Consider the following 11,637-nt stretch of genomic DNA (forward strand, 5'->3'; position numbering starts at 1 on the left):
TTGCTGGTGGGCTTTTTCTTGTTGGTCTTTAAATACATGGTCCCTCCTCCCTATAGGAGCATGCAAACAAGAGCGAAAGCCCCCACGGATGGCAGGAACGCATCCTTGGCATCAGGAGAACAGCCACTATTTCACAACTACTCACAGCAAGAAAATCAAGAAACCCAACTCAGTCAGTGTGCCAAAAATAATCTCCCTGAAGGACATGGCAATGGGGAAGGGTTGCAAAGAGCTTCCCTGGCACACGGGCAGGCAGATGCTTTGCGCCTGACAGCATCAGCTGAGGGTATGGATAAGTCAGGCAGCAATCGCTCTGCCCCACAGCCCCAGAGGGTGATAGAAACAGGCCCAGGGACATCAGGATTGAGGCAGCAAGAGAAATACCTGTGAACACAATTAAATCCCATCTTTTTGATCCTCATAGCAAAGGCATATGCCCATGTTCAGTTTGGTTTCAGCCCCAAAAGAAGACTGTGCTGAACCTTCCTCCCAAGCTGCAATTCCTCTGACTCCCTGCCTGGTCACATGCAGTAGCAGAGAAGGGACAAAGGAAGAGAAAAATGAATCAAGCACCTAATCTGGGAGCTGGATATGAAGTTATGACCCAGCATGAGAGCAATGCAGCTCCATAGCCTCCAGGCCAAATCCGTCTGCTGCTTACCCAGCTCAAAACATGATCTCCCCATACCCTCATGACTAGAAAGCACAATTTAAGCCACATGAGGCTGAACCCCAGCTTGTTACCACCAGCAGAAAGAAACAGCATGTTAACACAGGGCTCCAAAGGGTAATTCGATGTATTCCTTACATACACCTTGCCCCGTATTGCTACTCCTCTAGAAACCCTGCTGCACGCTCAGGAAATGCTCACAGCCTGTTTGTCTTACAGACACCCCCAACCACAGCTCCTACCAATCATGTCCCAGCTGTCAGGGGGGAGAGTTGCACCTTCAGGTTTCCCACTTAAACACTCAAACATGTATTTAGGTGCCTAAACTAAACTTGAATTAGAGATCTTATAGCTCGTATTCATTCTTGCAAGGTATTTATCCTCATGCAGCAGAGGATATATAAAGAACCATGAAAATGCAGCAAAAGGTTCTCCAGCACCACCATTCAGAGACCTGGTCTCCAAAGACAACTTTATACCTAAATCAATGGCTCGATCCTGCTCCCAGCAAAAGCTGCACCTCCTTTTGTGAGTGTGTTTGAAGGAAGACAGGCAATGCTTTTGCTGCTCTGAAGAGTGCCCACAGGAGCACACAGTGATCAGGTCAGTGTCCCTGGCTATAGCACTGCACCGACCCATGGAGTTGTCCCACATCATGCTGCAAGAAAACTTCACTGTGTTTTTAACTCTGTTTTATTAAAGGTGTTTATGCTGTAGCTGTAAATAAAGGTGAAACCATCCAGGAATCAAAGCAAGGTGCCTGGAAAGATTAGACAGTAATTATCACTTAAAGTCCAAGCCTGAAACCATACAAACAGACTCCCTCTATTTATTATAGACAGTTTACATGGCAATGCCCTAACTCTTTATGAGTGCAAAACCCACTGATTATAATCAGAGGGGTGTTAAGGAGTACAAACACACCAGCCTGGATAACACAGGGCCTTCCACTGCTTCCCCCTATGCCCTGGACAAGGGCAAATGCTCCAGAGGAGGGAAGAACTTCATTAATGAGTAATTACGGAATAATCTGTGCCTTGGGGAAAATTGCTTCTAGCTCTGTCAAACATGGGCTGGCTTATGCCCTGAAATGCACCTATTTTCTGCCCTTTTATACAAATACTCCGAACTAACACCACTCATTATCTTCATAAAAGTTTATTAAAATGCTTGGCTTTAACTTTGTGTGCCAAGAAGTTGCAGGGCCCAATTACAGACCAGAGAGAGACCAGGAAGGCAATGCCTGCCCTTGGGGGTTACAACAGAGTGACAAAGCATCAATCACTGAAGAGTAAGAAGCAAAGATTTGGCTACTGCTCCAGCAGATCCCATCTGCAGGAATCCTGTGTGCAAGCACCAACTTACTTCAGGCAGCTCACAGCATTAGACCTGGGCAGGAGGACCCACAGGGCAGCCCGGCTGAGGAGTTCAACTCCCTTCTGCTTGAAGGAGACACCATTTCAGGCACATATCCACCCCAAACCTTGCTTTCCACACGTGAGGTGGTGACCTGCCCCCTCACCCTGGGGACTGCCCTGCCACCCTTATTCAGAAGGGCAGCACCTCACCTAACGACTGAGTGACTTTGTTCCTGTTTTTCCTTCCTCTCAGCAGCCCACTCTTAGGAACAGCAGTGCAGCCTATTCAATTCCAATTGTTGGGTGGTGACAAGAGCCCTCCCAGCTCTGGAGCTGGGTTTGTAATCAGGAAACCTGAAAATGATTCCTTTATCATAAGCAATTGTGGCTGATCTGGTACCACCTTCTACAGGCCTGTGCTGGAACCCTGCAAAGCTCCTTGTGGCTCTGCTTTAGGTTCAGTTTGTTCACCCAAAAGGAATTAAAACCCAAGCAGAAAAGGGTTTGAGATCTATCTTCAGTCCCATTGCAATATTTAAGGTTTGGCCTTATAAAACTGCCTTTGCAGGAGCAGAAACCCACATTCAGCAGCACTTGTGTAGCAAGGGGAAACAGAATGATGCAGCAACATGAAACGCCAGCAGAAGCCACAATGTCCAAGCTGGAGAAGTGGTGAGACTTGTGGTGCTCTCCCACCTCCATCCAGGTCCAAACAAACCCAGCTTCCACTTCCACAAGCCTTTTCTTCAAGGCCAAGGTCTTTGCCATCTCTAACTACCGCCTTGGGCAACTAGAGAATTCTTGGGAAATACCACTTTAAATGCAGACAGACCCTATACAAACTACACTCACATGTTCCTTCTATCATTTAACTAAATGCAACTCTGAAATTTAGCTAAAGGAGCGAGGAAAAGTCACCCTGAGAACTGTGCTCACAGCTCCTGGCTTGGAGCAGGGGAGCCCCTGGGAGAAACCAGCTCCCTGCAACAGGCTCTTATCGCTCTGCTAAGGCTGGAGGAGCAATAACAGGAAGAAATTGTTTTGGCAGGACTTACACCACATAACGTAAACTCGCCAGCTGCTGCCGTGTAAAACCTCACTGGGAAACACACACAGCCATCGTCCCCGTGGCTGCAAACAGCATCCCTGGGATGTGGTGGGCTCCATGTGCCCACCCTGCCAGTATTGCCCACATAAAGTACTGCCTGCACCACGGAGCCATGCACAGCACAGTGTGACAATGTTCAGAGGCCACCACCGCAAGCCCTGCTGCTACTTCTCCTGGCTTTCCCCGTTATCTATAAGTAGATGCTCCAAGTGCGATCAAAGATAGCCACCGAGGGACATAGGGTGTGCTGCTCGCCTGCTCTCACTGCTGCCAGTGTCCCTCCCAGCTCTGGTCTACAGTGTGGAAATCAGAGAAGCTTAGGATGTGCTTTGCACGCAGGAATGTTGTCAAACTCCCTACAACAGGCAGGAAGGATGGGAAGATGACAACGGACTCTGGGGCTGGTGCCTTTGCTCCCAAGAAATGCCCTTCCAATGCAAACCCAACTCCTTGCACTGCTCAGAAACGCAGTTGCTGCTCTCCTCCTCCTGCTTGCTCTCTGCTGTGCTGCCCAAGCTCAGGCATGACGCTGGTGCCACCCTCCAGTCACCCAGCCAGGAGCATCCTCCACACGTGTGGGTGAAGAAGGCCAAGCAATGCTGGGATGCTGTGGAGAATCCCAACACAACTGCCTGGTCGAAGCTGCAAGTCCAGAGGCTCCATGACCACAGGGCTCCAGCTAGATATAAGACTTCATGTACTTCAGCTGAACAGCCCCAGCGCGGAGGGCAGCCGCTCACATCGGTGCCATTGTTTTGACACACAATAGGCATTTCTCATATGCGCGAGTGGAATGAGGCCGTTTTAAACTGATTAATAGTTCCCTCAAACAAGTCCCTAAGTGTACAGAGGCCTCTGACAGACAATGTCGACCCAGTTTCAGTGGGACAGCATCAGCTGCCACCCTGGCACACGAGGAGCAGCAGGAGCAAATGAGCTACAACCGCTCCCAGTGTGGCTTGTTCAGATGAGGGACACAGGATGGCTGCTGCCAGGCTCTCCGTCCCTCTGCCAGGCACGTGCATCCCCATAGCATCAGAGAAGCCTTCTAGATCACTTTCTCATGCCAGCACACAGTGGCATCAGCCACCCGGTTTCCAGAAGCCCAGCAGAGCCCTCGACCTGAAGCTGGTGTCCATTGAAGTGAAGATACCATCAGTTTGCTGCAGCAGTGACAGAGCCTGTGGGCATCTCCTGCTGCCTCCCCAGCCAAGGCTAAATCCAAGGGGACTCACCTCCTCACCTCCACGTACCAAAGTGCAGTATCTGGATGAGAACTCTCCAGCACCAAATCCCCTTCAGCACAGGGCTGGTTGTTGGCAGCCCTGTGCAGCCTGTGCACGGAGGGTTGGCTGCCTGCACAGCTTCACCAGGGCTTTACTGGGGCAGCAAAAGCTCAGCTCCTGGGACACAGAGTTTGCAAAAGCCTTAAGAACTTCCATGCATAGTTCTGCCCCATCATGCAGCGGTGGAGGAATGTCATGTGTGCGGCTTTGCTCTTTACACCTGCCCCAGTCTGGTGTTTTCCCTCTTTTGGGATAGCAGCCAAAAGCCAAGGGAAACCCAGTGAGAGGGAGCTGGGACCTGGGCAAGCAAACCCAGGGGTGAGCAACCACCCCTGGTTCAAACAGCAAAGCTTTCAAATCCTCTTACTCTGCCAGCAGGCAAGTCATAGCCAAACATGACACGTAGCCCTGTGTGAGAGGAGCTGCGGTTCACACGGGTGAGGAGCCGTGGTTTGCAACAGGGAGAGCACAGCCTGGGAAACACGGCTATCGCTGCCAACCATCTAAGCCACAAAGATTAGGTAAGGAAAAAACAAAGTGAAAGCAAACACAGGCAGTGCAGCGTTCACTCCAGTGCTCAGATAAGAAACTGAGGCACGGATGGGTTAACAGGCATCCTCAGTCACGCCATGAGGCTGCAGCAGATGAAAACAGAGCCTGCCACGTGCTGTACCTGCCTATTTACACCTGTGCCATCCAGGCCACGGGTTTTAGTGTCTCAGAGGTAGGGCTTTGATGAGTTCCTGCATCCCCACACACCCGGGTACACCAATTCTGCATCACTCAATGCATCTGCTACACATCACCCACAAGCATGAGCAAGCCAAGCAGCAAGAAGCTGCCAATTGTGATGAGGGACCTTGCCCTGACTCCGGTTTCTTTCCAACACTTCCTTAACCCTGCAGATTCCCATAAAACCCCGAGCAGCACTAGCACAAACACAGGGATCTGGGCTAAGTGTGAACTCAGCACAAAAGCAGCTCCGAGCTCCACTGCCCCGCCAGCAGCCCTGGATACTCTGCAACATCCTTTTAACGCAGCGAGATGTTGTAGGATGTGAGCAAGACCGAATCCTGCTCTTGCCCCAAACAATAGGTTCTGTAATAATGGTGCAACCAGAATTTCCTGTGCAGCGGCGTGCGCCAGCTCCTGGGAGAACACACCATGGGAAAGCACTGCAGCGCACCAGGGCAGCTCCTCCAAGCTCCCGGGATGCAGCTTCTGCAACAAGCAAAGCACCAGAACCAAGTCCAGGCCGGGAAGCAGGCAAAACCACACCAGCAGCTTGAAACAGAAGGCGCCCAGCCTGGGAATGGCTGTGGATAATTCATTACTGCACCGAGCCTTTCCCAACATCTGGACACGGCTTTTCTCTCACGGATATTTCACTACCCTGCAGCCCTTGTGAAAACATCACATCAGAGTGGGTTATGATTTGAAGGCTTCAATCTCAGCTTGGCCAGGGTGCACTGATCAACACCAAGATGCAGGAAGCTCAGAGTGGGGCTGACCCAGTGCATCTCATGGTAAGGCAACTAGTCCTCAGATGGCACAGGTCCCAGTAAGAAAAGAACCACTGCATCAGGCACAGAGAAGAAGCAGCTACATTCAAAATGCTCCAGTGTTGACCTGTTAAGACCTTCTGCTGTGAATGAGGAATCAAAATGGATTGCAATCCCAAACACAAAGAAAAGCAAATTGGAACTCCTACGGCAAAACAGGAACTGGATATTCCACAGCTCTGCTAGGCTCGAGAACATGGGAACAGGAAAGGACTAAACCAGTGCTCAACACGGATACCACCAGTGCCCTGCTCCAAGCTCAAGAGCTTTTTGCCTTTCACCTGATAGCACAATGCAAAAGCTCCAGGGTGGAAGCTGCAAACATCATGTGCTGGGGCTCTGCTGCCACCCCCTCCCAATGCGGAGACCTCTGACCTTCCTTGGCAGCAAGAGATGCAGCGTTCAACATCCAACACAGGGTGAAGGATCACCCTCACAGAGCATCTTTCTGACATCTCGTCCTTACCATCTCTCTAGCTCCGCTTGTGACACTGGTCATCAAACACTGGTGTCATACATAATCTTTTCCAAAGAGGGGCAGAAACCACTTCTACAAGTTTTTTTGGTCCTAAAGTTATTCACCTCCCTAAAGGTACTGTATTGGGTTTGTGTGCCAAGGTTTCGGTAGCAGGCAGCTCACAGGGGGGCTTCTGTGAGACGCTACCAGAAACTTCCCTTATGTCCTCTTGGAACTAACACAACTGGCCAAATTCAGACCTTTACTGCTGGATTAGCACAAATGAAGCACCAAGTGTTGCAAAGCATGTCACTACAGGCTGTTTAGAGACCCAAAAAGTCATGTCTCTGTTCCAGAGATACATTAATACACAACAAAAAGGACATTTTTCAAGGAAAACTGCCAACCCAGCAGCTCGCATGTCGAACAGGAAACAAGTAAAGAAAGAAAGAGGTTTTCACCCTACTTCTTCTACCAGCTCACCTAACTTGGCTCTGCCTTGCTCTCCCCAGCTATGAAGAGGGGATGAGAGGCATCACAGCGCCACACAGTAGCTCCCACCAGGCAAGGTTGCAGCTGAGCACCAGAAGCTGTGGCTGCCCCATCCCTGGCAGTGTTCAAGGCCAGGTTGGATGGGGCTTGGAGCAACCTGCTCTAGTGGAAGGTGTCCCTGCCCGCAGCAGGGGGTTGGAAATGGAAGAGCTTTAAGGTCCCCCACAATACAAACCAGCCTGTGACAATTCATTAGCATATAGGTGCACAGTAACCTTGGTCCATTTAGGCACCGGGTAACTCTTCCCCAAGAAGCTGTGCTTGCCAGATGTGCATCCCTGCCTGCTGAATTATCAAGCTGAGCTGTGCCCATCTCCCATGCTACTGAAATCCTCTATGGTGTTTAAAAAATGCCCCGTTCTGGCAAATGATAACTTAGGTTTTCAGGTCATATTGCTTAGATGAAAACTCCAATAAATCTGTCATTTAACGGAAAGTTAACGTTTTATCCTCATGTCAGCACTGAGCATGGAAATAACCTCTTCTCCACAGCCAGCTATTGCATGTTTGACATAAGAAGGCCAAATACAACAAATCTTAAACACAGAAAACCCTAAAATATCAAGGCTGGTGATGCTTATGGACTGAAACACAGCTGGCAAGAGGCCACCAGGCAAGACACGTGGTCAGATCCCTGGCTCGTGCTACTGGCAGGAACCTGGCCATGGAGGAGGCAAAAATTAGGGAAGTCTTTAAGATCACAAGACACAACCGACCAGCCAGGTAAATACAGGCAGAAATAGCTGCCCCAAGCATAACGAGGCTGCAGTAATGAGCTGGGTGGTTTTCAGCTCCTGGCCCCAAGTCCTTGGGATTCCCAAGACTATTTCTGAAAGGTTTTAGTAAGAGAAATGCAAACAGAAACCCATTTTCATGCTTCATCTGGAAGTCTCACAGGAGCCTGCAAGCTGAAAAGAAGAGAAAACCACTGAACGGGATGGCTGAGAGGAATTAGCACTCGAGGAAAGAACAGTAATGGTGGCAGGAGAGGGCAGGAGACTTTGGCGCCTGGGGAACCAGGATGGGAAGAGATTTCAAATAGGTATGGGACCAACCAAAAAAATGGAGCAAAGGGCAAGAAGATCAACCTGCTGCACCCTTGACTTTTAGCTCCCAGGGTCAGGAATTGCAGTTTCCATACTCATCTTCTCAAGGCAAACCTTTCCCCAGCGCCTCCAGCTCAGGTCATCAGGAGGCTCTCCCAAAAGAGATGATGCATTTCCCTGCCCTTGCCTGCACACCTATGTGCGATGCACCTGTTGCTGCCTCCTCCCATTCACAGCTTCTCCCCTTGGACCACCAGCTTCTGATGCCAAGGGACTCAGGTCCCACCTCCACAAGCAATGACCACCACCAGAGCTCTGGTTTGAGACACCCAACAGCAGCCAGCCAAGCTCCTCGGCTTTGGGATGGGTCTTCTGTTACAGGAGAGCACAGCAGAGAGCTTGCTGCAGCCTCTCTGAGTGACAGAGCCCACCCTGAGGCCACAGAGCCACACGTCCTACCCCACAACCCAACCACAGTGGGCACCAGTAACACAGGAGGACAAAAGGTTTTGCTCCAAGAGGCTCTTGGTACATAAACTCCCCAGTACCGTGGATGCCAGCAGCACAGCATACCCCTCTCCTGCCCTGACACAACCACCCGGCTGGCTCTTCTAGAAGAACACTTTGAAATCAAACCAGGACATGTTAACTTACTTTAAGAGACATAAAATTGGCACTTTTATTTTCCCCAAAGCCAATCAGTGAAGATGCAGTGGAGGGAGTGAGCAACATTCCATAAATACTTGATTTAAACAGTTACAGTACATTTAGATCCAGCTCACTGCATCACGGACAGAGGCTTTGATAACCTGGAGCCAACACAACCTCTGAGCCCCGTGCAACAACTTCTGCACCACAGCTCAGCCCAACTTAAAAATGGAGCTGGGGCTGGCAAGCATCGTGCCTCATCTTAGAATAAAGCAAGAGGGAGGAGCAGGGAGGTTCTATCAGTTATTAATCCCTGTATTTTGAAACATCTCATCTCACAAACATGAAGGTGTAAAACAAAACCACAGAGGTGGCGATCTGAACATGGCATCAAACAGGAACCCTCCAGCCAGGCTCTGTAAACACATGAGTAAGACTTTCTCGCTGAGGTTGCCCCATCCGCTTCCCTGGGACTACTAAAACCAGTCAGGACGGAGTCCTCCCCACCAAAACCTATTTGCTACAGCCAACAGAAACACTCTCCTGGACTCAGCCGTCCTTTGAATCAGCCTGGCTGAGTAATGACCCAGTTCTTGGGCAGCTCACCCGAGCGTAAACCAGGCATAAACTACTGAAAAGTGACACATACAGTGGAAAATTAAACCAGAATCGGGCCCGCAGTCAGCTCCACTTCAACTAGCGCTTCTTCAGTAGCTCAAACAAAAAGAAACATGAAATAAACCCGTTTTACGTTATACGGAGATGGTTTGTCACAACTGCGCTGAACTCCGCGACTTCGCGCTCACATTTGGGCTGCGGGGGGTGCCCGGCAGGTACCTACGCAGGGGGGACCCGTATTTATCAGGGCAGAACACAAAGCACAGCGATGCTACTACCCCTCTTCCCCGACAGCCCCGGCGCCCGCTCCGCCCGGAAGGGGACCGGCGCTGGGACCCGCAGTGGAGCCGGTCGCGGCGGTGTCCGGGCTCTTACCTCTCTGCATGGCCTCGGCGCCGCACGGTAACACGGTCCCGGGAAAGAAGTGCAACGCTCCGCGAGTGTCTTCAAGTTGAAATGATGAAAAGAATAAAAAATAATAATAAAAATAAAAATAAGAAAAGACTACTGGGTGCGAGGCTCCTCGAGAAAAATTAAATTAAACCCAAAAAAGAAGCCGGACAGGGGGTGCCGGTGCCATGCACGGCCCCGTCCGCCGGGCCGCCCCCGGGACCTGCCTCCCGCCGCCGCCCAGGGGAGCGCTCCCCTCCGGCCCCGGGACCGGCCCGGGACCCCCGGAGCGCTCAGAGCGCGGCGGCGAGGGCGGCCCCGGGCCGGGCGAGGGCTGCCCCGGGGGCCGGCGGCCGCCCGCGGGCAGCGGGGCGCGGGGGGCGCCCGCCGAGGCCCGGCGCGGGCCGCGCTGCTCCGCCGCCGCCGCGCATCCCCCGCGGCCGCGTCCCGTCGGGGCCCGCCCGGCGCCGGCCGGTGCCCGCCGCGCCCGGGCGCTGCCCCAAAGTGCCGAGAGTAACACAGCCGAGTTTAAACACACTGATCGCTGCCGAAGCGAGCGGAGCGCGCACGGCAGCGCTCTGCAGCCGGTGCGAGAGGAGCCGCTCCGCGCCGCTCCCCCGCCGCAGCCTGCGCGGCGCCGCCCGCGCTCCGCGGCCGCGGGGGAGGCTCCGCGCCCGCCGGCAGCGCCCCGGGGTGCCGGGGCCGCGTCCAGTAGCGGTGCCCCGAGAGGAAGGCTCCGGTGAGGAGCAGGCGCTGCCCCGCTGCCCGCGCCCTCGGGCGGTGTGAGTGCCCGCGGCCGCCCCCCTCCGCGGGGAGAACAATCGGAGGAAGCGCGGCCGCGTCTGCTCCAGCCCCATCCCGCCCCGGCACACCCCGGGCCTCGAGCGTTCGGAGACCGAGGCCTCGAAGCCCGGAGGCCGCCTCCGACCGGGGCTCCTCTGGGCCCTCAGCCCCACAGATGTGCAGGTGCCCACGGCAGGCGCTTTGCCGCAGGCACAAGTCAGGCCAAGCACCAGGTTTCACCATGGCTTCTCCACTATTGACCAGCCCATATACAGAGATTAGAAAACTACCTCAGTTCTACCCAGGGTCCTCAGTCCTGAATGAAGATGCCATCATGGACTAAGTTCACTATTAGCTCTTTCAGCCTTCTTTTGTTTCTCTCTCATTGAAGAGGACAACGTCTTTCTCCCCTCCCACATGGAGAAATACCCTTCTACACAGCCACAAGCCCACCTGGGCAAAATCAAATCATTTGGGTTCAACCAGGTGCTTCCAATTGCTCATCTGACAGCCCAGTGGCACCTGGTGAAGCAGCAATGAGCGCTGCCAGCCCTCAGCCCCAGTGCTTCTCCAGGTATTCCCATCCATCCCTGCCAGGGGCTGCCCTTGTGGTCTCAGAGAGATGGAGAACACCTTTTCCACAGGAGGAGTGAGGTCTTGAGAGTCTTTGTTAAGGGAGGACAAGAGATGGGGACCCTCAGTGGCCTGGGAGAAGGAAATGTGTCTTTCAGGTCTGACAGAGCAAACAGCATCATGGCACAGCAGCATCTGAGGCTGTTTTCACTTTACCAAGGGACAGCTGAGCCCTGCTGGTGCCATATGCAGGGGTCATATCCCAACTCCTCTCGGTCCCATAAAAGACGTAGGGAAACATCCATGGGAAGCCCCAGCACATGCAGCACTGCCTGTCTTGGGTGGTCAGACATATGGGACAGGGGGCTGTCTGTGAAAATGAGGGCTCTTCTCCAGGCTGCATTTTCTCTTTGCACTTGGGGTGTTCAGCCACGATGTCTCCCATTCTCCTGCTTGCAGGGGACAGCTAAAAGCTCGCTTTTCCAGAGAAGAAACGTCAGAGTCTGAGGATATCTTACACCTTCAGAAGCTGGGCCTGGAGAAAACCTGCAGAGCTTAAAGGAAAAGAAACAACTCACAATAACCA

The 11,637-nt window shown here is 52.6% G+C and overlaps 1 protein-coding gene across 5 annotated transcripts in view; it reads right to left on the minus strand.

Moving 5' to 3' along the window:
• ARHGEF9 (Cdc42 guanine nucleotide exchange factor 9) overlaps window positions 1-9,798 on the minus strand; it is a 190,149-nt gene extending 180,351 nt beyond the window's left edge. For 2 of the 5 annotated variants that reach the window (XM_062640080.1, XM_062640083.1), the window contains exon 1: window positions 9,681-9,797. The gene's annotated coding sequence lies outside the window, so the exon portion shown is untranslated. Of the gene's footprint in view, window positions 1-9,680 lie in introns of all 5 variants that reach the window. The other 3 variants (XR_009968798.1, XM_062640082.1, XM_062640081.1) reach the window with 3 other exon arrangements.
• Between the last annotated feature and the right edge of the window lie 1,839 nt (window positions 9,799-11,637).

The sequence above is a fragment of the Pezoporus occidentalis genome, unplaced genomic scaffold (assembly GCF_034315485.1).
Source record: "Pezoporus occidentalis ecotype Australia unplaced genomic scaffold, CSIRO_AGI_Poc_V1 ctg63, whole genome shotgun sequence".
Taxonomy (NCBI): Eukaryota; Metazoa; Chordata; class Aves; order Psittaciformes; family Psittacidae; genus Pezoporus; species Pezoporus occidentalis.